The sequence below is a fragment of the Neovison vison genome, chromosome 9 (assembly GCF_020171115.1).
Source record: "Neovison vison isolate M4711 chromosome 9, ASM_NN_V1, whole genome shotgun sequence".
Classification (NCBI taxonomy): Eukaryota; Metazoa; Chordata; class Mammalia; order Carnivora; family Mustelidae; genus Neogale; species Neogale vison.
In genome coordinates this window covers 70,003,644-70,027,804 of record NC_058099.1, presented here as the reverse complement: position 1 = coordinate 70,027,804, position 24,161 = coordinate 70,003,644, and positions in this window count along the sequence as shown.

Sequence of the window (24,161 nt, the reverse complement as noted above, 5' to 3'; positions counted from 1 at the left end):
CAGAGTGGAGCAGCACCCTTGTCCTAGTTGTCCCCTCCTGTACCCTTTAGAAGCCAGGGTTCTGTGTCACCTCAGAGGGAGTCGTTGACACTAGTCTTCCACAAGGGGTGTTCCACAGAGCGCATACTTTCCAACATCACTTCTGTTTGCCAACACCAAAGCCACCGTCCCCTCTCTACTCCCGAAGCGTGTATTGCGCCTTCCCCATACCTTCTCTTGGGAGCGTGTGAACGGGAGAGTCCCTCTCCTTATTGCTCTTTCCATAAGCACAATCATGCTTATCTCAGGAGTAGAAGGAAAGTCTGGGGAAAGAGGGTTTCGCTGTATGCGGGTTTCACCCTCCAGACTGTGGAGACTATGCTGAGACAAGCCTGGCTTGGCCACAGAACTGACATTGATTTCCCAGTGAATGCTGAGGTTTTCCAGAGGTTTTCTGCTTGGGGCGAACAGCACTTTGCTGCTGCATCCACAGCAAAGCTTTAGAAGTTTGCTCCCCTGCATGAGGGAAGAAGACTTGCAAGAGAGTTGCTGCCTCTTGGGCCTTGCATTCCGGGGCACAAGACTCGCGTCCTGGGTTCACAGTACCTTTCAAATGACAGCAGACACAGCTACCACCCTGTAGCAGCGTTGCTCGCACAAGAATGCACTCTGTGTAGACTAACAACACCTGGCATAACCAGGGTCTGTCCTTTTGCTCTGGCGTTCAGGTGTACACACAACACAAGAGGCTTGTGCCAAGACACCTTTCTCAGAGTGGAGCAGCTCCCTTGTCCTAGTTGTCCCCTCCTGTACCCTTAAGAAGCCAGGGTTCGGTGTCACCTCAGAGGGAGTCGTTGACACTAGTCTTCCACAAGGGGTGTTCCTCAGAGCGCATACTTTCCATCATCACTTCTGTTTGCCAACACCAAAGCCACCGTCTCCTCTCTACTCCCGAAGCGGGTATTGCGCCTTCCCCATACCTTCTCCTTGGGAGCGTGTGAACGTGTGAGTCCCTCTCCTTATTGCTCTTTCCATAAGCACAATCATGCTTATCTCAGGAGTAGAAGGAAAGTCTGGGGAAAGAGTGTTTCGCTGTATGCGGGTTTCACCCTCCAGACTGTGGAGACTATGCTGAGACAAGCCTGGCTTGGCCACAGAACTGACATTGATTTCCCAGTGAATGCTGAGCTTTTCCAGAGGTTTTCTGCTTGGGGCGAACAGCACTTTGCTGCTGCATCGACAGCAAAGCTTTAGAAGTTTGCTCTCCTGCATGAGGGAAGAAGACTTACAAGAGAGTTGTTGCCTCTTGGGCCTTGCATTCCGGGGAACAAGACTCGCGTCCTGGGTTCACAGTGCTTTCAAATGACAGCAGACACAGCCACGACGCTGTAGCAGCGTGCGTCGCACAAGAATGCTCTCTGTGTAGACTAACAACACCTGGCATAACCAGGGTCTGTCCTTTTGCTCTGGCGTTCAGGTGTACACAGAACACAAGAGCCTTGTGCCAAGACACCTTTCTCAGAGTGGAGCAGCTCACTTGTCCTAATTTTCCCCCCTGTACCCTTTAGAAGCCAGGGTTCTGTGACACCTCAGAGGGAGTCGTTGACACTAGTCTTCCACAAAGGGTGTTCCTCAGAGTGCATACTTTCCAGCATCACTTCTGTTTGCCAACACCAAAGCCACCGTCTCTCTCTACTCCCGAAGCGGGTATTGCGCCTTCCCCATACCTTCTCCTTGGGAGCGTGTGAACGTGTGAGTCCCTCTCCTTATTGCTCTTTCCATAAGCACAATCATGCTTATCTCAGGAGTAGAAGGAAAGTCTGGGGAAAGAGGGTTTCGCTGTATGCGGGTTTCACCCTCCAGACTGTGGAGACTATGCTGAGACAAGCCTGGCTTGGCCACAGAACTGACATTGATTTCCCAGTGAATGCTGAGCTTTTCCAGAGGTTTTCTGCTTGGGGCGAACAGCACTTTGCTGCTGCATCCACAGCAAAGCTTTAGAAGTTTGCTCTCCTGCATGAGGGAAGAAGACTTGCAAGAGAGTTGCTGCCTCTTGGGCCTTGCATTCCGGGGCACAAGACTTGCGTCCTGGGTTCACAGTGCCTTTCAAATGACAGCAGACACAGCCACCACCTTGCAGCAGCGTGCGTCACACAAGAATGCACTCTGTGTAGACTACCAACACCTGGCATAACCAGGGTCTGTCCTTTTGCTCTGGCGTTCAGGTGTACACAGAACACAAGGGCCTTGTGCCAAGACTCCTTTCTCAGAGTGGAGCAGCACCTTTGTCCTAGTTGTCCCCTCCTGTACCCTTTAGAAGCCAGGGTTCTGTGTCACCTCAGAGGGTGTCGTTGACACTAGTCTTCCACAAGGGGTGTTCCACAGAGCGCATACTTTCCAGCATCACTTCTGTTTGCCAACACCAAAGCCACCGTCCCCTCTCTACTCCCGAAGCGTGTATTGCGCCTTCCCCATACCTTCTCCTTGGGAGCGTGTGAACGGGTGAGTCCCTCTCCTTATTGCTCTTTCCATAAGCACAACCATGCTTATCTCTCGAGCAGAAGGAAAGTCTGGGTAAAGAGGGTTTCGCTGTATGCGGGTTTCACCCTCCAGACTGTGGAGACTATGCTGAGACAAGCCTGGCTTGGCCACAGAACTGACATTGATTTCCCAGTGAATGCTGAGCTTTTCCAGAGGTTTTCTGCTTGGGGCGAACAGCACTTTGCTGCTGCATCCACAGCAAAGCTTTAGAAGTTTGCTCTCCTGCATGAGGGAAGAAGACTTGCAAGAGAGTTGCTGCCTCTTGGGCCTTGCATTCCGGGGCACAAGTCTCGCGTCCTGGGTTCACAGTGCCTTTCAAATGACAGCAGACACAGCCACCACCCTGAAGCAGCGTGCGTCGCACAAGAATGCACTCTGTGTAGACTAACAACACCTGGCATAACCAGGGTCTGTCCTTTTGCTCTGGCGTTCAGGTGTACACAGAACACAAGAGCCTTGTGCCAAGACACCTTTCTCAGAGTGGGGCAGCTCCCTTGTCCTAGTTGTCCCCCTGTACCCTTTGGAAGCCAGGGTTGTGTGTCACCTCAGAGGGAGTCGTTGACACTAGTCTTCCACAAAGGGTGTTCCTCAAGGCGCATACTTTCCAGCATCACTTCTGTTTGCCAACACCAAAGCCACCGTCTCTCTCTACTCCCGAAGCGGGTATTGCGCCTTCCCGATACCTTCTCCTTGGGAGCGTGTGTACGGGTGAGTCCCTCTCCTTATTGCTCTTTCAATAAGCACAACCATGCTTACCTCTCGAGCAGAAGGAAAGTCTGGGTAAAGAAGGTTTCGCTGTATGCGGGTTTCACCCTCCAGACTGTGGAGACTATGCTGAGACAAGCCTGGCTTGGCCACAGAACTGACATTGATTTCCCAGTGAATGCTGAGCTTTTCCAGAGGTTTTCTGCTTGAGGCGAACAGCACTTTGCTGCTGCATCCACAGCAAAGCTTTAGAACTTTGCTCTCCTGCATGAGGGAAGAAGACTTGCAAGAGAGTTGCTGCCTCTTGGGCCTTGCATTCCGGGGCACAAGACTTGCGTCCTGGGTTCACAGTGCCTTTCAAATGACAGGAGACACAGCCACCACCTTGCAGCAGCGTGCGTCGCACAGGAATTAACTCTGTGTAGACTACCAACACCTGGCATAACCAGGGTCTGTCCTTTTGCTCTGGTGTTCAGGTGTACACGGAACACAAGAGCCTTGTGCCTAGACTCCTTTCTCAGAGTGGAGCAGCACCCTTGTCCTAGTTGTCCCCTCCTGTACCCTTTAGAAGCCAGGGTTCTGTGTCACCTCAGAGGGAGTCGTTGACACTAGTCTTCCACAAGGGGTGTTCCACAGAGCGCATACTTTCCAGCATCACTTCTGTTTGCCAACACCAAAGCCACCGTCCCCTCTCTACTCCCGAAGCGTGTATTGCGCCTTCCCCATACCTTCTCCTTGGGAGCGTGTGAACGGGAGAGTCCCTCTCCTTATTGCTCTTTCCATAAGCACAATCATGCTTATCTCAGGAGTAGAAGGAAAGTCTGGGGAAAGAGGGTTTCGCTGTATGCGGGTTTCACCCTCCAGACTGTGGAGACTATGCTGAGACAAGCCTGGCTTGGCCACCGAACTGACTTTGATTTCCCAGTGAATGCTCAGCTTTTCCAGAGGTTTTCTGCTTGGGGCGAACAGCAGTATGCTGCTGCAACCACAGCAAAGCTTTAGAAGTTTGCTCTCCTGCATGAGGGAAGAATACTTGCAAGAGAGTTGCTGCCTCTTGGGCCTTGCATTCCGGGGCACAAGACTCGCGTCCTGGGTTCACAGTGCCTTTCAAATGACAGCAGACACAGCCACGAACCTGTAGCAGCGTGCGTCGCACAGGAATGCACTCTGTGTAGACTACCAACACCTGGCATAACCAGGGTCTGTCCTTTTGCTCTGGCGTTCAGGTGTACACAGAACACAAAAGCCTTGTGCCATGACTCTGTTCTCAGAGTGGAGCAGCTCCCTTGTCCTAGTTGTCCCCTCCTGTACCCTTTAGAAGCCAGGGTTCTGTGTCACCTCAGAGGGAGTCGTTGACACTAGTCTTCCACAAGGGGTGTTCCTCAGAGCGCATACTTTCCAGCATACTTCTGTTTGCCAACACCAAAGCCAAAGTCTCCTCTCTACTCCCGAAGCGGGTATTGCGCCTTCCCCATACCTTCTCCTAAGGAGCGTGTGAACGGGTGATTCCCTCTCCTTATTGCTCTTTCCATAAGCACAACCATGCTTATCTCTCGAGCAGAAGGAAAGTCTGGGTAAAGAGGGTTTCGCTGTATGCGGGTTTCACCCTCCAGACTGTGGAGACTATGCTGAGACAAGCCTGGCTTGGCCACAGAACTGACATTTTTTCCCAGTGAATGCTGAGCTTTTCCAGAGGTTTTCTGCTTGGGGCCAACAGCACTTTGCTGCTGCATCCACAGCAAAGCCCCTCTCCTTATTGCTCTTTCCATAAGCACAATCATGCTTATCTCAGGAGTAGAAGGAAAGTCTGGGCAAAGAGGGTTTCGCTGTATGCGGGTTTCACCCTCCAGACTGTGGAGACTATGCTGAGACAAGCCTGGCTTGGCCACCGAACTGACTTTGATTTCCCAGTGAATGCTGAGCTTTTCCAGAGGTTTTCTGCTTGGGGCGAACAGCACTTTGCTGCTGCATCCACAGCAAAGCTTTAGAAGTTTGCTCTCCTGCATGAGGGAAGAAGACTTGCAAGAGAGTTGTTGCCTCTTGGGCCTTGCATTCCGGGGCACAAGACTCGCGTCCTGGGTTCACAGTGCCTTTCAAATGACAGCAGACACAGCCACCACTCTGTAGCAGCGTTGCTCGCACAAGAATGCACTCTGTGTAGACTAACAACACCTGGCATAACCAGGGTCTGTCCTTTTGCTCTGGTGTTCAGGTGTACACAGAACACAAGAGGCTTGTGCCAAGACACCTTTCTCAGAGTGGAGCAGCTCCCTTGTCCTAGTTGTCCCCTCCTGTACCCTTTAGAAGCCAGGGTTCGGTGTCACCTCAGAGGGAGTCGTTGACACTAGTCTTCCACAAGGGGTGTTCCTAAGAGCGCATACTTTCCATCATCACTTCTGTTTGCCAACACCAAAGCCACCGTCTCCTCTCTACTCCCGAAGCGGGTATTGCGCCTTCCCCATACCTTCTCCTTGGGAGCGTGTGAACGTGTGAGTCCCTCTCCTTATTGCTCTTTCCATAAGCACAATCATGCTTATCTCAGGAGTAGAAGGAAAGTCTGGGGAAAGAGGGTTTCGCTGTATGCGGGTTTCACCCTCCAGACTGTGGAGACTATGCTGAGACAAGCCTGGCTTGGCCACCGAACTGACTTTGATTTCCCAGTGAATGCTGAGCTTTTCCAGAGGTTTTCTGCTTGGGGCGAACAGCACTTTGCTGCTGCATCCACAGCAAAGCTTTAGAAGTTTGCTCTCCTGCATGAGGGAAGAAGACTTGCAAGAGAGTTGCTGCCTCTTGGGCCTTGCATTCCGGGGCACAAGACTCGCGTCCTGGGTTCACAGTGCCTTTCAAATGACAGCAGACACAGCCACGACCCTGTAGCAGCGTGCGTCGCACAAGAATGCTCTCTGTGTAGACTAACAACACCTGGCATAACCAGGGTCTGTCCTTTTGCTCTGGCGTTCAGGTGTACACAGAACACAAGAGCCTTGTGCCAAGACACCTTTCTCAGAGTGGAGCAGCTCCCTTGTCCTAGTTGTCCCCTCCTGTACCCTTTAGAAGCCAGGGTTCTGTGTCACCTCAGAGGGAGTCGTTGACACTAGTCTTCCACAAGGGGTGTTCCTCAGAGCGCATACGTTCCAGCATCACTTCTGTTTGCCAACACCAAAGCCACCGTCTCTCTCTACTCCCGATGCGGGTATTGCGCCTTCCCCATACCTTCTCCTTGGGAGCGTGTGAACGGGTGAGTCCCTCTCCTTATTGCTCTTTCCATAAGCACAACCATGCTTATCTCTCGAGCAGAAGGAAAGTCTGGGTAAAGAGGGTTTCGCTGTATGCGGGTTTCACCCTCCAGACTGTGGAGACTATGCTGAGACAAGCCTGGCTTGGCCACAGAACTGACATTGATTTCCCAGTGAATGCTGAGCTTTTCCAGAGGTTTTCTGCTTGGGGCGAACAGCACTTTGCTGCTGCATCCACAGCAAAGCTTTAGAAGTTTGCTCTCCTGCATGAGGGAAGAAGACTTGCAAGAGAGTTGCTGCCTCTTGGGCCTTGCATTCCGGGGCACAAGACTCGCGTCCTGGGTTCACAGTGCCTTTCAAATGACATCAGACACAGCCACGACCCTGTAGCAGCGTGCGTCGCACAGGAATGCACTCTGTGTAGACTACCAACACCTGGCATAACCAGGGTCTGTCCTTTTGCTCTGGCGTTCAGGTGTACACAGAACACAAGAGCCTTGTGCCAAGTCTCCTTTCTCAGAGTGGAGCAGCACCCTTGTCCTAGTTGTCCCCTCTTGTACCCTTTTGAAGCCAGGGTTCTGTGTCACCTCAGAGGGAGTCGATGACACTAGTCTTCCACAAGGGGTGTTCCTCAGAGCGCATACTTTCCAGCATTACTTCTGTTTGCCAACACCAAAGCCACCGTCTCCTCTCTACTCCCGAAGCGGGTATTGCGCCTTCCCGATACCTTCTCCTTGGGAGCGTGTGTACGGGTGAGTCCCTCTCCTTATTGCTCTTTCAATAAGCACAACCATGCTTATCTCTCGAGCAGAAGGAAAGTCTGGGTAAAGAAGGTTTCGCTGTATGCGGGTTTCACCCTCCAGACTGTGGAGACTATGCTGAGACAAGCCTGGCTTGGCCACAGAACTGACATTGATTTCCCAGTGAATGCTGAGCTTTTCCAGAGGTTTTCTACTTGAGGCGAAAAGCACTTTGCTGCTGCATCCACAGCAAAGCTTTAGAACTTTGCTCTCCTGCATGAGGGAAGAAGACTTGCAAGAGAGTTGCTGCCTCTTGGGCCTTGCATTCCGGGGCACAAGACTTGCGTCCTGGGTTCACAGTGCCTTTCAAATGACAGCAGACACAGCCACCACCTTGCAGCAGCGTGCGTCGCACAGGAATTAACTCTGTGTAGACTACCAACACCTGGCATAACCAGGGTCTGTCCTTTTGCTCTGGTGTTCAGGTGTACACGGAACACAAGAGCCTTGTGCCTAGACTCCTTTCTCAGAGTGGAGCAGCACCCTTGTCCTAGTTGTCCCCTCCTGTACCCTTTAGAAGCCAGGGTTCTGTGTCTCCTCAGAGGGAGTCGTTGACACTAGTATTCCACAAGGGGTGTTCCACAGAGCGCATACTTTCCAGCATCACTTCTGTTTGCCAACACCAAAGCCACCGTCCCCTCTCTACTCCCGAAGCGTGTATTGCGCCTTCCCCATACCTTCTCCTTGGGAGCGTGTGAACGGGAGAGTCCCTCTCCTTATTGCTCTTTCCATAAGCACAATCATGCTTATCTCAGGAGTAGAAGGAAAGTCTGGGGAAAGAGGGTTTCGCTGTATGCGGGTTTCACCCTCCAGACTGTGGAGACTATGCTGAGACAAGCCTGGCTTGGCCACCGAACTGACTTTGATTTCCCAGTCAATGCTCAGCTTTTCCAGAGGTTTTCTGCTTGGGGCGAACAGCACTATGCTGCTGCAACCACAGCAAAGCTTTAGAAGTTTGCTCTCCTGCATGAGGGAAGAATACTTGCAAGAGAGTTGCTGCCTCTTGGGCCTTGCATTCCGGGGCACAAGACTCGCGTCCTGGGGTCACAGTGCCTTTCAAATGACAGCAGACACAGCCACGACCCTGTAGCAGCGTGCGTCGCACAGGAATGCACTCTGTGTAGACTACCAACACCTGGCATAACCAGGGTCTGTCCTTTTGCTCTGGCGTTCAGGTGTACACAGAACACAAGAGCCTTGTGCCATGACTCTGTTCTCAGAGTGGAGCAGCTCCCTTGTCCTAGTTGTCCCCTCCTGTACCCTTTAGAAGCCAGGGTTCTGTGTCACCTCAGAGGGAGTCGTTGACACTAGTCTTCCACAAGGGGTGTTCCTCAGAGCGCATACTTTCCAGCATACTTCTGTTTGCCAACACCAAAGCCAAAGTCTCCTCTCTACTCCCGAAGCGGGTATTGCGCCTTCCCCATACCTTCTCCTAAGGAGCGTGTGAACGGGTGAGTCCCTCTCCTTATTGCTCTTTCCATAAGCACAACCATGCTTATCTCTCGAGCAGAAGGAAAGTCTGGGTAAAGAGGGTTTCGCTGTATGCGGGTTTCACCCTCCAGACTGTGGAGACTATGCTGAGACAAGCCTGGCTTGGCCACAGAACTGACATTTTTTCCCAGTGAATGCTGAGCTTTTCCAGAGGTTTTCTGCTTGGGGCCAACAGCACTTTGCTGCTGCATCCACAGCAAAGCCCCTCTCCTTATTGCTCTTTCCATAAGCACAATCATGCTTATCTCAGGAGTAGAAGGAAAGTCTGGGCAAAGAGGGTTTCGCTGTATGCGGTTTTCACCCTCCAGACTGTGGAGACTATGCTGAGACAAGCCTGGCTTGGCCAACGAACTGACTTTGATTTCCCAGTGAATGCTGAGCTTTTCCAGAGGTTTTCTGCTTGGGGCGAACAGCACTTTGCTGCTGCATCCACAGCAAAGCTTTAGAAGTTTGCTCTCCTGCATGAGGGATGAAGACTTGCAAGAGAGTTGTTGCCTCTTGGGCCTTGCATTCCGGGGCACAAGACTCGCGTCCTGGGTTCACAGTGCCTTTCAAATGACATCAGACACAGCCACGACCCTGTAGCAGCGTGCGTCGCACAAGAATGCTCTCTGTGTAGACTAACAACACCAGGCATAACCAGAGTCTGTCCTTTTGCTCTGGCGTTCATGTGTACACAGAACACAAGAGCCTTGTGCCAAGACACCTTTCTCAGAGTGGAGCAGCTCCCTTGTCCTAGTTGTCCCCCCTGTACCCTTTAGAAGCCAGGGTTCTGTGTCACCTCAGAGGGAGTCGTTGACACTAGTCTTCCACAAAGGGTGTTCCTCAGAGCGCATACTTTCCAGCATCACTTCTGTTTGCCAACACCAAAGCCACCGTCTCTCTCTACTCCCGAAGCGGGTATTGCGCCTTCCCCATACCTTCTCCTTGGGAGAGTGTGAACGGGTGAGTCCCTCTCCTTATTGCTCTTTCCATAAGCACAACCATGCTTATCTCTCGAGCAGAAGGAAAGTCTGGGTAAAGAGGGTTTCGCTGTATGCGGGTTTCACCCTCCAGACTGTGGAGACTATGCTGAGACAAGCCTGGCTTGGTCACAGAACTGACATTGACTTCCCAGTGAATGCTGAGCTTTTCCAGAGGTTTTCTGCTTGGGGCGAACAGCACTTTGCTGCTGCATCCACAGCAAAGCTTTAGAAGTTTGCTCTCCTGCATGAGGGAAGAAGACTTGCAAGAGAGTTGCTGCCTCTTGGGCCTTGCATTCCGGGGCACAAGACTCGCGTCCTGGGTTCACAGTGCCTTTCAAATGACAGCAGACACAGCCACGACCCTGTAGCAGCGTGCGTCGCACTGGAATGCACTCTGTGTAGACTACCAACACCTGGCATAACCAGGGTCTGTCCTTTTGCTCTGGCGTTCAGGTGTACACAGAACACAAGAACCTTGTACCTAGACTCCTTTCTCAGAGTGGAGCAGCACCCTTGTCCTAGTTGTCCCCTCCTGTACCCTTTAGAAGCCAGGGTTCTGTGTCACCTCAGAGGGAGTCGTTGACACTAGTCTTCCACAAGGGGTGTTCCTCAGAGCGCATACTTTCCAGCATTACTTCTGTTTGCCAACACCAAAGCCACCGTCTCCTCTCTACACCCGAAGCGGGTATTGCGCCTTCCCGATACCTTCTCCTTGGGAGCGTGTGTACGGGTGAGTCCCTCTCCTTATTGCTCTTTCCATAAGCACAACCATGCTTATCTCTCGAGCAGAAGGAAAGTCTGGGTAAAGAGGGTTTCGCTGTATGCGGGTTTCACCCTCCAGACTGTGGAGACTATGCTGAGACAAGCCTGGCTTGGCCACAGAACTGACATTGATTTCCCAGTGAATGCTGAGCTTTTCCAGAGGTTTTCTGCTTGGGGCGAACAGCACTTTGCTGCTGCATCCACAGCAAAGCTTTAGAACTTTGCTCTCCTGCATGAGGGAAGAAGACTTGCAAGAGAGTTGCTGCCTCTTGGGCCTTGCATTCCGGGGCACAAGACTTGCGTCCTGGGTTCACAGTGCCTTTCAAATGACAGCAGACACAGCCACCACCTTGCAGCAGCGTGCGTAGCACAGGAAGGCACTATGTGTAGACTACCAACACCTGGCATAACCAGGGTCTGTCCTTTTGCTCTGGCGTTCAGGTGTACACAGAACACAAGGGCCTTGTGCCAAGACTCCTTTCTCAGAGTGGAGCAGCACCTTTGTCCTAGTTGTCCCCTCCTGTACCCTTTAGAAGCCAGGGTTCTGTGTCACCTCAGAGGGTGTCGTGACACTAGTCTTCCACAATGGGTGTTCCTCAGAGCGCATACTTTCCAGCATCACTTCTGTTTGCCAACAACAAAGCCACCGTCCCCTCTCTACTCCCGAAGCGTGTATTGCGCCTTCCCCATACCTTCTCCTTGGGAGCGTGTGAACGGGTGAGTCCCTCTCCTTATTGCTCTTTCCATAAGCACAACCATGCTTATCTCTCGAGCAGAAGGAAAGTCTGGGTAAAGAGGGTTTCGCTGTATGCGGGTTTCACCCTCCAGACTGTGGAGACTATGCTGAGACAAGCTTGGCTTGGCCACAGAACTGACATTGATTTCCCAGTGAATGCTGAGGTTTTCCAGAGGTTTTCTGCTTGGGGCGAACAGCACTTTGCTGCTGCATCCACAGCAAAGCTTTACAAGTTTGCTCTCCTGCATGAGGGAAGAAGACTTGCAAGAGAGTTGCTGCCTCTTGGGCCTTGCATTCCGGGGCACAAGACTCGCGTCCTGGGTTCACAGTGCCTTTCAAATGACAGCAGACACAGCCACCACCCTGTAGCAGCGTGCGTCGCACAAGAATGCACTCTGTGTAGACTAACAACACCTGGCATAACCAGGGTCTGTCCTTTTGCTCTGGCGTTCAGGTGTACACAGAACACAAGAGCCTTGTGCCAAGACACCTTTCTCAGAGTGGGGCAGCTCCCTTGTCCTAGTTGTCCCCCTGTACCCTTTGGAAGCCAGGGTTCTGTGTCCCCTCAGAGGGAGTCGTTGACACTAGTCTTCCACAAAGGGTGTTCCTCAAGGCGCATACTTTCCAGCATCACTTCTTTTTGCCAACACCAAAGCCACCGTCTCTCTCTACTCCCGAAGCGGGTATTGCGCCTTCCCCATACCTTCTCCTTGGGAGCGTGTGAACGGGTGAGTCCCTCTCCTTATTGCTCTTTCCATAAGCACAACCATGCTTATCTCTCGAGCAGAAGGAAAGTCTGGGTAAAGAGGGTTTCGCTGTATGCGGGTTTCACCCTCCAGACTGTGGAGACTATGCTGAGACAAGCCTGGCTTGGTCACAGAACTGACATTGATTTCCCAGTGAATGCTGAGCTTTTCCAGAGGTTTTCTGCTTGGGGCGAACAGCACTTTGCTGCTGCATCCACAGCAAAGCTTTAGAAGTTTGCTCTCCTGCATGAGGGAAGAAGACTTGCAAGAGAGTTGCTGCCTCTTGGGCCTTGCATTCCGGGGCACAAGACTCGTGTCCTGGGTTCACAGTGCCTTTCAAATGACAGCAGACACAGCCACGTACCTGTAGCATCGTGCGTCGCACAGGAATGCACTCTGTGTAGACTACCAACACCTGGCATAACCAGGGTCTGTCCTTTTGCTCTGGCGTTCAGGTGTACACAGAACACAAGAGCCTTGTGCCAAGTCTCCTTTCTCAGAGTGGAGCAGCACCCTTGTCCTAGTGGTCCCCTCTAGTACCCTTTTGAAGCCAGGGTTCTGTGTCACCTCAGAGGGAGTCGATGACACTAGTCTTCCACAAGGGGTGTTTCTCAGAGCGCATACTTTCCAGCATTACTTCTGTTTGCCAACACCAAAGCCACCGTCGCCTCTCTAATCCCGAAGCGGGTATTGCGCCTTCCCGATACCTTCTCCTTGGGAGCGTGTGTACGGGTGAGTCCCTCTCCTTATTGCTCTTTCAATAAGCACAACCATGCTTATCTCTCGAGCAGAAGGAAAGTCTGGGTAAAGAAGGTTTCGCTGTATGCGGGTTTCACCCTCCAGACTGTGGAGACTATGCTGAGACAAGCCTGGCTTGGCCACAGAACTGACATTGATTTCCCAGTGAATGCTGAGCTTTTCCATAGGTTTTCTGCTTGGGGCGAACAGCACTTTGCTGCTGCATCCACAGCAAAGCTTTAGAACTTTGCTCTCCTGCATGAGGGAAGAAGACTTGCAAGAGAGTTGCTGCCTCTTGGGCCTTGCATTCCGGGGCACAAGACTTGCGTCCTGGGTTCACAGTGCCTTTCAAATGACAGCAGACACAGCCACCACCTTGCAGCAGCGTGCGTCACACACGAATGCACTCTGTGTAGACTACCAACACCTGGCATAACCAGGGTCTGTCCTTTTGCTCTGGCGTTCAGGTGTACACAGAACACAAGGGCCTTGTGCCAAGACTCCTTTCTCAGAGTGGAGCAGCACCTTTGTCCTAGTTGTCCCCTCCTGTACCCTTTAGAAGCCAGGGTTCTGTGTCACCTCAGAGGGTGTCGTTGACACTAGTCTTCCACAAGGGGTGTTCCACAGAGCGCATACTTTCCAGCATCACTTCTGTTTGCCAACACCAAAGCCACCGTCCCCTCTCTACTCCCGAAGCGTGTATTGCGCCTTCCCCATACCTTCTCCTTGGGAGCGTGTGAACGGGTGAGTCCCTCTCCTTATTGCTCTTTCCATAAGCACAACCATGCTTATCTCTCGAGCAGAAGGAAAGTCTGGGTAAAGAGGGTTTCGCTGTATGCGGGTTTCACCCTCCAGACTGTGGAGACTATGCTGAGACAAGCCTGGCTTGGCCACTGAACTGACATTGATTTCCCAGTGAATGCTGAGCTTTTCCAGAGGTTTTCTGCTTGGGGCGAACAGCACTTTGCTGCTGCATCCACAGCAAAGCTTTAGAAGTTTGCTCTCCTGCATGAGGGAAGAAGACTTGCAAGAGAGTTGCTGCCTCTTGGGCCTTGCATTCCGGGGCACAAGACTCGCGTCCTGGGTTCACAGTGCCTTTCAAATGACAGCAGACACAGCCACCACCCTGAAGCAGCGTGCGTCGCACAAGAATGCACTCTGTGTAGACTAACAACACCTGGCATAACCAGGGTCTGTCCTTTTGCTCTGGCGTTCAGGTGTACACAGAACACAAGAGCCTTGTGCCAAGACACCTTTCTCAGAGTGGGGCAGCTCCCTTGTCCTAGTTGTCCCCCTGTACACTTTGGAAGCCAGGGTTCTGTGTCACCTCAGAGGGAGTCGTTGACACTAGTCTTCCACAAAGGGTGTTCCTCAAGGCGCATACTTTCCAGCATCACTTCTGTTTGCCAACACCAAAGCCACCGTCTCTCTCTACTCCCGAAGCGGGTATTGCGCCTTCCCGATACCTTCTCCTTGGGAGCGTGTGTACGGGTGAGTCCCTCTCCTTATTGCTCTTTCAATAAGCACAACCATGCTTATCTCTCGAGCAGAAGGAAAGTCTGGGTAAAGAAGGTTTCGCTGTATGCGGGTTTCACCCTCCAGACTGTGGAGACTATGCTGAGACAAGCCTGGCTTGGCCACAGAACTGACATTGATTTCCCAGTGAATGCTGAGCTTTTCCAGAGGTTTTCTGGTTGAGGCGAACAGCACTTTGCTGCTGCATCCACAGCAAAGCTTTAGAACTTTGCTCTCCTGCATGAGGGAAGAAGACTTGCAAGAGAGTTGCTGCCTCTTGGGCCTTGCATTCCGGGGCACAAGACTTGCGTCCTGGGTTCACAGTGCCTTTCAAATGACAGCAGACACAGCCACCACCTTGCAGCAGCGTGCGTCGCACAGGAATTTACTCTGTGTAGACTACCAACACCTGGCATAACCAGGGTCTGTCCTTTTGCTCTGGTGTTCAGGTGTACACGGAACACAAGAGCCTTGTGCCTAGACTCCTTTCTCAGAGTGGAGCAGCACCCTTGTCCTAGTTGTCCCCTCCTGTACCCTTTAGAAGCCAGGGTTCTGTGTCACCTCAGAGGGAGTCGTTGACACTAGTCTTCCACAAGGGGTGTTCCACAGAGCGCATACTTTCCAGCATCACTTCTGTTTGCCAACACCAAAGCCACCGTCCCCTCTCTACTCCCGAAGCGTGTATTGCGCCTTCCCCATACCTTCTCCTTGGGAGCGTGTGAACGGGAGAGTCCCTCTCCTTATTGCTCTTTCCATAAGCACAATCATGCTTATCTCAGGAGTAGAAGGAAAGTCTGGGGAAAGAGGGTTTCGCTGTATGCGGGTTTCACCCTCCAGACTGTGGAGACTATGCTGAGACAAGCCTGGCTTGGCCACAGAACTGACCTTGAGTTCCCAGTGAATGCTGAGCTTTTCCAGAGGTTTTCTGCTTGGGGCGAACAGCACTTTGCTGCTGCATCCACAGCAAAGCTTTAGAAGTTTGCTCTCCTGCATGAGGGAAGAAGACTTGCAAGAGAGTTGCTGCCTCTTGGGCCTTGCATTCCGGGGCACAAGACTCGCGTCCTGGGTTCACAGTGCCTTTCAAATGACATCAGACACAGCCACGACCCTGTAGCAGCGTGCGTCGCACAGGAATGCACTCTGTGTAGACTACCAACACCTGGCATAACCAGGGTCTGTCCTTTTGCTCTGGCGTTCAGGTGTACACAGAACACAAGAGCCTTGTGCCAAGTCTCCTTTCTCAGAGTGGAGCAGCACCCTTGTCCTAGTTGTCCCCTCTTGTACCCTTTTGAAGCCAGGGTTCTGTGTCACCTCAGAGGGAGTCGATTTCACTAGTCTTCCACAAGGGGTGTTCCTCAGAGCGCATACTTTCCAGCATTACTTCTGTTTGCCAACACCAAAGCCACCGTCTCCTCTCTACTCCCGAAGCGGGTATTGCGCCTTCCCGATACCTTCTCCTTGGGAGCGTGTGTACGGGTGAGTCCCTCTCCTTATTGCTCTTTCAATAAGCACAACCATGCTTATCTCTCGAGCAGAAGGAAAGTCTGGGTAAAGAAGGTTTCGCTGTATGCGGGTTTCACCCTCCAGACTGTGGAGACTATGCTGAGACAAGCCTGGCTTGGCCACAGAACTGACATTGATTTCCCAGTGAATGCTGAGCTTTTCCAGAGGTTTTCTACTTGAGGCGAAAAGCACTTTGCTGCTGCATCCACAGCAAAGCTTTAGAACTTTGCTCTCCTGCATGAGGGAAGAAGACTTGCAAGAGAGTTGCTGCCTCTTGGGCCTTGCATTCCGGGGCACAAGACTTGCGTCCTGGGTTCACAGTGCCTTTCAAATGACAGCAGACACAGCCACCACCTTGCAGCAGCGTGCGTCGCACAGGAATTAACTCTGTGTAGACTACCAACACCTGGCATAACCAGGGTCTGTCCTTTTGCTCTGGTGTTCAGGTGTACACGGAACACAAGAGCCTTGTGCCTAGACTCCTTTCTCAGAGTGGAGCAGCACCCTTGTCCTAGTTGTCCCCTCCTGTACCCTTTAGAAGCCAGGGTTCTGTGTCTCCTCAGAGGGAGTCGTTGACACTAGTATTCCACAAGGGGTGTTCCACAGAGCACATACTTTCCAGCATCACTTCTGTTTGCCAACACCAAAGCCACCGTCCCCTCTCTACTCCCGAAGCGTGTATTGCGCCTTCCCCATACCTTCTCCTTGGGAGCGTGTGAACGGGAGAGTCCCTCTCCTTATTGCTCTTTCCATAAGCACAATCATGCTTATCTCAGGAGTAGAAGGAAAGTCTGGGGAAAGAGGGTTTCGCTGTATGCGGGTTTCACCCTCCAGACTGTGGAGACTATGCTGAGACAAGCCTGGCTTGGCCACCGAACTGACTTTGATTTCCCAGTCAATGCTCAGCTTTTCCAGAGGTTTTCTGCTTGGGGCGAACAGCACTATGCTGCTGCAACCACAGCAAAGCTTTAGAAGTTTGCTCTCCTGCATGAGGGAAGAATACTTGCAAGAGAGTTGCTGCCTCTTGGGCCTTGCATTCCGGGGCACAAGACTCGCGTCCTGGGGTCACAGTGCCTTTCAAATGACAGCAGACACAGCCACGACCCTGTAGCAGCGTGCGTCGCACAGGAATGCACTCTGTGTAGACTACCAACACCTGGCATAACCAGGGTCTGTCCTTTTGCTCTGGCGTTCAGGTGTACACAGAACACAAGAGCCTTGTGCCATGACTCTGTTCTCAGAGTGGAGCAGCTCCCTTGTCCTAGTTGTCCCCTCCTGTACCCTTTAGAAGCCAGGGTTCTGTGTCACCTCAGAGGGAGTCGTTGACACTAGTCTTCCACAAGGGGTGTTCCTCAGAGCGCATACTTTCCAGCATACTTCTGTTTGCCAACACCAAAGCCAAAGTCTCCTCTCTACTCCCGAAGCGGGTATTGCGCCTTCCCCATACCTTCTCCTAAGGAGCGTGTGAACGGGTGAGTCCCTCTCCTTATTGCTCTTTCCATAAGCACAACCATGCTTATCTCTCGAGCAGAAGGAAAGTCTGGGTAAAGAGGGTTTCGCTGTATGCGGGTTTCACCCTCCAGACTGTGGAGACTATGCTGAGACAAGCCTGGCTTGGCCACAGAACTGACATTTTTTCCCAGTGAATGCTGAGCTTTTCCAGAGGTTTTCTGCTTGGGGCCAACAGCACTTTGCTGCTGCATCCACAGCAAAGCCCCTCTCCTTATTGCTCTTTCCATAAGCACAATCATGCTTATCTCAGGAGTAGAAGGAAAGTCTGGGCAAAGAGGGTTTCGCTGTATGCGGTTTTCACCCTCCAGACTGTGGAGACTATGCTGAGACAAGCCTGGCTTGGCCACCGAACTGACTTTGATTTCCCAGTGAATGCTGAGCTTTTCCAGAGGTTTTCTGCTTGGGGCGAACAGCACTTTGCTGCTGCATCCACAGCAAAGCTTTAGAAGTTTGCTCTCCTGCATGAGGGATGAAGACTTGCAAGAGAGTTGTTGCCTCTTGGGCCTTGCATTCCGGGGCACAAGACTCGCGTCCTGGGTTCACAGTGCCTTTCAAATGACATCAGACACAGCCACGACCCTGTAGCAGCGTGCGTCGCACAAGAATGCTCTCTGTGTAGACTAACAACACCTGGCATAACCAGAGTCTGTCCTTTTGCTCTGGCGTTCATGTGTACACAGAACACAAGAGCCTTGTGCCAAGACACCTTTCTCAGAGTGGAGCAGCTCCCTTGTCCTAGTTGTCCCCCCTGTACCCTTTAGAAGCCAGGGTTCTGTGTCACCTCAGAGGGAGTCGTTGACACTAGTCTTCCACAAAGGGTGTTCCTCAGAGCGCATACTTTCCAGCATCACTTCTGTTTGCCAACACCAAAGCCACCGTCTCTCTCTACTCCCGAAGCGGGTATTGCGCCTTCCCCATACCTTCTCCTTGGGAGAGTGTGAACGGGTGAGTCCCTCTCCTTATTGCTCTTTCCATAAGCACAACCATGCTTATCTCTCGAGCAGAAGGAAAGTCTGGGTAAAGAGGGTTTCGCTGTATGCGGGTTTCACCCTCCAGACTGTGGAGACTATGCTGAGACAAGCCTGGCTTGGTCACAGAACTGACATTGACTTCCCAGTGAATGCTGAGCTTTTCCAGAGGTTTTCTGCTTGGGGCGAACAGCACTTTGCTGCTGCATCCACAGCAAAGCTTTAGAAGTTTGCTCTCCTGCATGAGGGAAGAAGACTTGCAAGAGAGTTGCTGCCTCTTGGGCCTTGCATTCCGGGGCACAAGACTCGCGTCCTGGGTTCACAGTGCCTTTCAAATGACAGCAGACACAGCCACGACCCTGTAGCAGCGTGCGTCGCACTGGAATGCACTCTGTGTAGACTACCAACACCTGGCATAACCAGGGTCTGTCCTTTTGCTCTGGCGTTCAGGTGTACACAGAACACAAGAACCTTGTACCTAGACTCCTTTCTCAGAGTGGAGCAGCACCCTTGTCCTAGTTGTCCCCTCCTGTACCCTTTAGAAGCCAGGGTTCTGTGTCACCTCAGAGGGAGTCGTTGACACTAGTCTTCCACAAGGGGTGTTCCTCAGAGCGCATACTTTCCAGCATTACTTCTGTTTGCCAACACCAAAGCCACCGTCTCCTCTCTACACCCGAAGCGGGTATTGCGCCTTCCCGATACCTTCTCCTTGGGAGCGTGTGTACGGGTGAGTCCCTCTCCTTATTGCTCTTTCCATAAGCACAACCATGCTTATCTCTCGAGCAGAAGGAAAGTCTGGGTAAAGAGGGTTTCGCTGTATGCGGGTTTCACCCTCCAGACTGTGGAGACTATGCTGAGACAAGCCTGGCTTGGCCACAGAACTGACATTGATTTCCCAGTGAATGCTGAGCTTTTCCAGAGGTTTTCTGCTTGGGGCGAACAGCACTTTGCTGCTGCATCCACAGCAAAGCTTTAGAACTTTGCTCTCCTGCATGAGGGAAGAAGACTTGCAAGAGAGTTGCTGCCTCTTGGGCCTTGCATTCCGGGGCACAAGACTTGCGTCCTGGGTTCACAGTGCCTTTCAAATGACAGCAGACACAGCCACCACCTTGCAGCAGCGTGCATAGCACAGGAAGGCACTATGTGTAGACTACCAACACCTGGCATAACCAGGGTCTGTCCTTTTGCTCTGGCGTTCAGGTGTACACAGAACACAAGGGCCTTGTGCCAAGACTCCTTTCTCAGAGTGGAGCAGCACCTTTGTCCTAGTTGTCCCCTCCTGTACCCTTTAGAAGCCAGGGTTCTGTGTCACCTCAGAGGGTGTCGTGACACTAGTCTTCCACAATGGGTGTTCCTCAGAGCGCATACTTTCCAGCATCACTTCTGTTTGCCAACAACAAAGCCACCGTCCCCTCTCTACTCCCGAAGCGTGTATTGCGCCTTCCCCATACCTTCTCCTTGGGAGCGTGTGAACGGGTGAGTCCCTCTCCTTATTGCTCTTTCCATAAGCACAACCATGCTTATCTCTCGAGCAGAAGGAAAGTCTGGGTAAAGAGGGTTTCGCTGTATGCGGGTTTCACCCTCCAGACTGTGGAGACTATGCTGAGACAAGCTTGGCTTGGCCACAGAACTGACATTGATTTCCCAGTGAATGCTGAGGTTTTCCAGAGGTTTTCTGCTTGGGGCGAACAGCACTTTGCTGCTGCATCCACAGCAAAGCTTTACAAGTTTGCTCTCCTGCATGAGGGAAGAAGACTTGCAAGAGAGTTGCTGCCTCTTGGGCCTTGCATTCCGGGGCACAAGACTCGCGTCCTGGGTTCACAGTGCCTTTCAAATGACAGCAGACACAGCCACCACCCTGTAGCAGCGTGCGTCGCACAAGAATGCACTCTGTGTAGACTAACAACACCTGGCATAACCAGGGTCTGTCCTTTTGCTCTGGCGTTCAGGTGTACACAGAACACAAGAGCCTTGTGCCAAGACACCTTTCTCAGAGTGGGGCAGCTCCCTTGTCCTAGTTGTCCCCCTGTACCCTTTGGAAGCCAGGGTTCTGTGTCCCCTCAGAGGGAGTCGTTGACACTAGTCTTCCACAAAGGGTGTTCCTCAAGGCGCATACTTTCCAGCATCACTTCTTTTTGCCAACACCAAAGCCACCGTCTCTCTCTACTCCCGAAGCGGGTATTGCGCCTTCCCCATACCTTCTCCTTGGGAGCGTGTGAACGGGTGAGTCCCTCTCCTTATTGCTCTTTCCATAAGCACAACCATGCTTATCTCTCGAGCAGAAGGAAAGTCTGGGTAAAGAGGGTTTCGCTGTATGCGGGTTTCACCCTCCAGACTGTGGAGACTATGCTGAGACAAGCCTGGCTTGGTCACAGAACTGACATTGATTTCCCAGTGAATGCTGAGCTTTTCCAGAGGTTTTCTGCTTGGGGCGAACAGCACTTTGCTGCTGCATCCACAGCAAAGCTTTAGAAGTTTGCTCTCCTGCATGAGGGAAGAAGACTTGCAAGAGAGTTGCGGCCTCTTGGGCCTTGCATTCCGGGGCACAAGACTCGCGTCCTGGGTTCACAGTGCCTTTCAAATGACAGCAGACACAGCCACGTACCTGTAGCATCGTGCGTCGCACAGGAATGCACTCTGTGTAGACTACCAACACCTGGCATAACCAGGGTCTGTCCTTTTGCTCTGGCGTTCAGGTGTACACAGAACACAAGAGCCTTGTGCCAAGTCTCCTTTCTCAGAGTGGAGCAGCACCCTTGTCCTAGTGGTCCCCTCTAGTACCCTTTTGAAGCCAGGGTTCTGTGTCACCTCAGAGGGAGTCGATGACACTAGTCTTCCACAAGGGGTGTTTCTCAGAGCGCATACTTTCCAGCATTACTTCTGTTTGCCAACACCAAAGCCACCGTCTCCTCTCTAATCCCGAAGCGGGTATTGCGCCTTCCCGATACCTTCTCCTTGGGAGCGTGTGTACGGGTGAGTCCCTCTCCTTATTGCTCTTTCAATAAGCACAACCATGCTTATCTCTCGAGCAGAAGGAAAGTCTGGGTAAAGAAGGTTTCGCTGTATGCGGGTTTCACCCTCCAGACTGTGGAGACTATGCTGAGACAAGCCTGGCTTGGCCACAGAACTGACATTGATTTCCCAGTGAATGCTGAGCTTTTCCAGAGGTTTTCTGCTTGGGGCGAACAGCACTTTGCTGCTGCATCCACAGCAAAGCTTTAGAACTTTGCTCTCCTGCATGAGGGAAGAAGACTTGCAAGAGAGTTGCTGCCTCTTGGGCCTTGCATTCCGGGGCACAAGACTTGCGTCCTGGGTTCACAGTGCCTTTCAAATGACAGCAGACACAGCCACCACCTTGCAGCAGCGTGCGTCACACACGAATGCACTCTGTGTAGACTACCAACACCTGGCATAACCAGGGTCTGTCCTTTTGCTCTGGCGTTCAGGTGTACACAGAACACAAGGGCCTTGTGCCAAGACTCCTTTCTCAGAGTGGAGCAGCACCTTTGTCCTAGTTGTCCCCTCCTGTACCCTTTAGAAGCCAGGGTTCTGTGTCACCTCAGAGGGTGTCGTTGACACTAGTCTTCCACAAGGGGTGTTCCACAGAGCGCATACTTTCCAGCATCACTTCTGTTTGCCAACACCAAAGCCACCGTCCCCTCTCTACTCCCGAAGCGTGTATTGCGCCTTCCCCATACCTTCTCCTTGGGAGCGTGTGAACGGGTGAGTCCCTCTCCTTATTGCTCTTTCCATAAGCACAACCATGCTTATCTCTCGAGCAGAAGGAAAGTCTGGGTAAAGAGGGTTTCGCTGTATGCGGGTTTCACCCTCCAGACTGTGGAGACTATGCTGAGACAAGCCTGGCTTGGCCACAGAACTGACATTGATTTCCCAGTGAATGCTGAGCTTTTCCAGAGGTTTTCTGCTTGGGGCGAACAGCACTTTGCTGCTGCATCCACAGCAAAGCTTTAGAAGTTTGCTCTCCTGCATGAGGGAAGAAGACTTGCAAGAGAGTTGCTGCCTCTTGGGCCTTGCATTCCGGGGCACAAGACTCGCGTCCTGGGTTCACAGTGCCTTTCAAATGACAGCAGACACAGCCACCACCCTGAAGCAGCGTGCGTCGCACAAGAATGCACTCTGTGTAGACTAACAACACCTGGCATAACCAGGGTCTGTCCTTTTGCTCTGGCGTTCAGGTGTACACAGAACACAAGAGCCTTGTGCCAAGACACCTTTCTCAGAGTGGGGCAGCTCCCTTGTCCTAGTTGTCCCCCTGTACACTTTGGAAGCCAGGGTTCTGTGTCACCTCAGAGGGAGTCGTTGACACTAGTCTTCCACAAAGGGTGTTCCTCAAGGCGCATACTTTCCAGCATCACTTCTGTTTGCCAACACCAAAGCCACCGTCTCTCTCTACTCCCGAAGCGGGTATTGCGCCTTCCCGATACCTTCTCCTTGGGAGCGTGTGTACGGGTGAGTCCCTCTCCTTATTGCTCTTTCAATAAGCACAACCATGCTTATCTCTCGAGCAGAAGGAAAGTCTGGGTAAAGAAGGTTTCGCTGTATGCGGGTTTCACCCTCCAGACTGTGGAGACTATGCTGAGACAAGCCTGGCTTGGCCACAGAACTGACATTGATTTCCCAGTGAATGCTGAGCTTTTCCAGAGGTTTTCTGGTTGAGGCGAACAGCACTTTGCTGCTGCATCCACAGCAAAGCTTTAGAACTTTGCTCTCCTGCATGAGGGAAGAAGACTTGCAAGAGAGTTGCTGCCTCTTGGTCCTTGCATTCCGGGGCACAAGACTTGCGTCCTGGGTTCACAGTGCCTTTCAAATGACAGCAGACACAGCCACCACCTTGCAGCAGCGTGCGTCGCACAGGAATTTACTCTGTGTAGACTACCAACACCTGGCATAACCAGGGTCTGTCCTTTTGCTCTGGTGTTCAGGTGTACACGGAACACAAGAGCCTTGTGCCTAGACTCCTTTCTCAGAGTGGAGCAGCACCCTTGTCCTAGTTGTCCCCTCCTGTACCCTTTAGAAGCCAGGGTTCTGTGTCACCTCAGAGGGAGTCGTTGACACTAGTCTTCCACAAGGGGTGTTCCACAGAGCGCATACTTTCCAGCATCACTTCTGTTTGCCAACACCAAAGCCACCGTCCCCTCTCTACTCCCGAAGCGTGTATTGCGCCTTCCCCATACCTTCTCCTTGGGAGCGTGTGAACGGGAGAGTCCCTCTCCTTATTGCTCTTTCCATAAGCACAATCATGCTTATCTCAGGAGTAGAAGGAAAGTCTGGGGAAAGAGGGTTTCGCTGTATGCGGGTTTCACCCTCCAGACTGTGGAGACTATGCTGAGACAAGCCTGGCTTGGCCACAGAACTGACCTTGAGTTCCCAGTGAATGCTGAGCTTTTCCAGAGGTTTTCTGCTTGGGGCGAACAGCACTTTGCTGCTGCATCCACAGCAAAGCTTTAGAAGTTTGCTCTCCTGCATGAGGGAAGAAGACTTGCAAGAGAGTTGCTGCCTCTTGGGCCTTGCATTCCGGGGCACAAGACTTGCGTCCTGGGTTCACAGTGCCTTTCAAATGACAGCAGACACAGCCACGACCTTGCAGCAGCGTGCGTCGCACAGGAATGCACTCTGTGTAGACTACCAACACCTGGCATAACCAGGGTCTGTCCTTTTGCTCTGGCGTTCAGGTGTACACAGAACACAAGAGCCTTGTGCCAAGACTCCTTTCTCAGAGTGGAGCAGCACCCTTGTCCTAGTTGTCCCCTCCTGTACCCTTTAGAAGCCAGGGTTCTGTGTCACCTCAGAGGGAGTCGTTGACACTAGTCTTCCACAAGGGGTGTTCCACAGAGCGCTTACTTTCCAGCATACTTCTGTTTGCCAACACCAAAGCCACCGTCTCTCTCTACTCCCGAAGCGGGTATTGCGCCTTCCCCATACCTTCTCCTTGGGAGCGTGTAA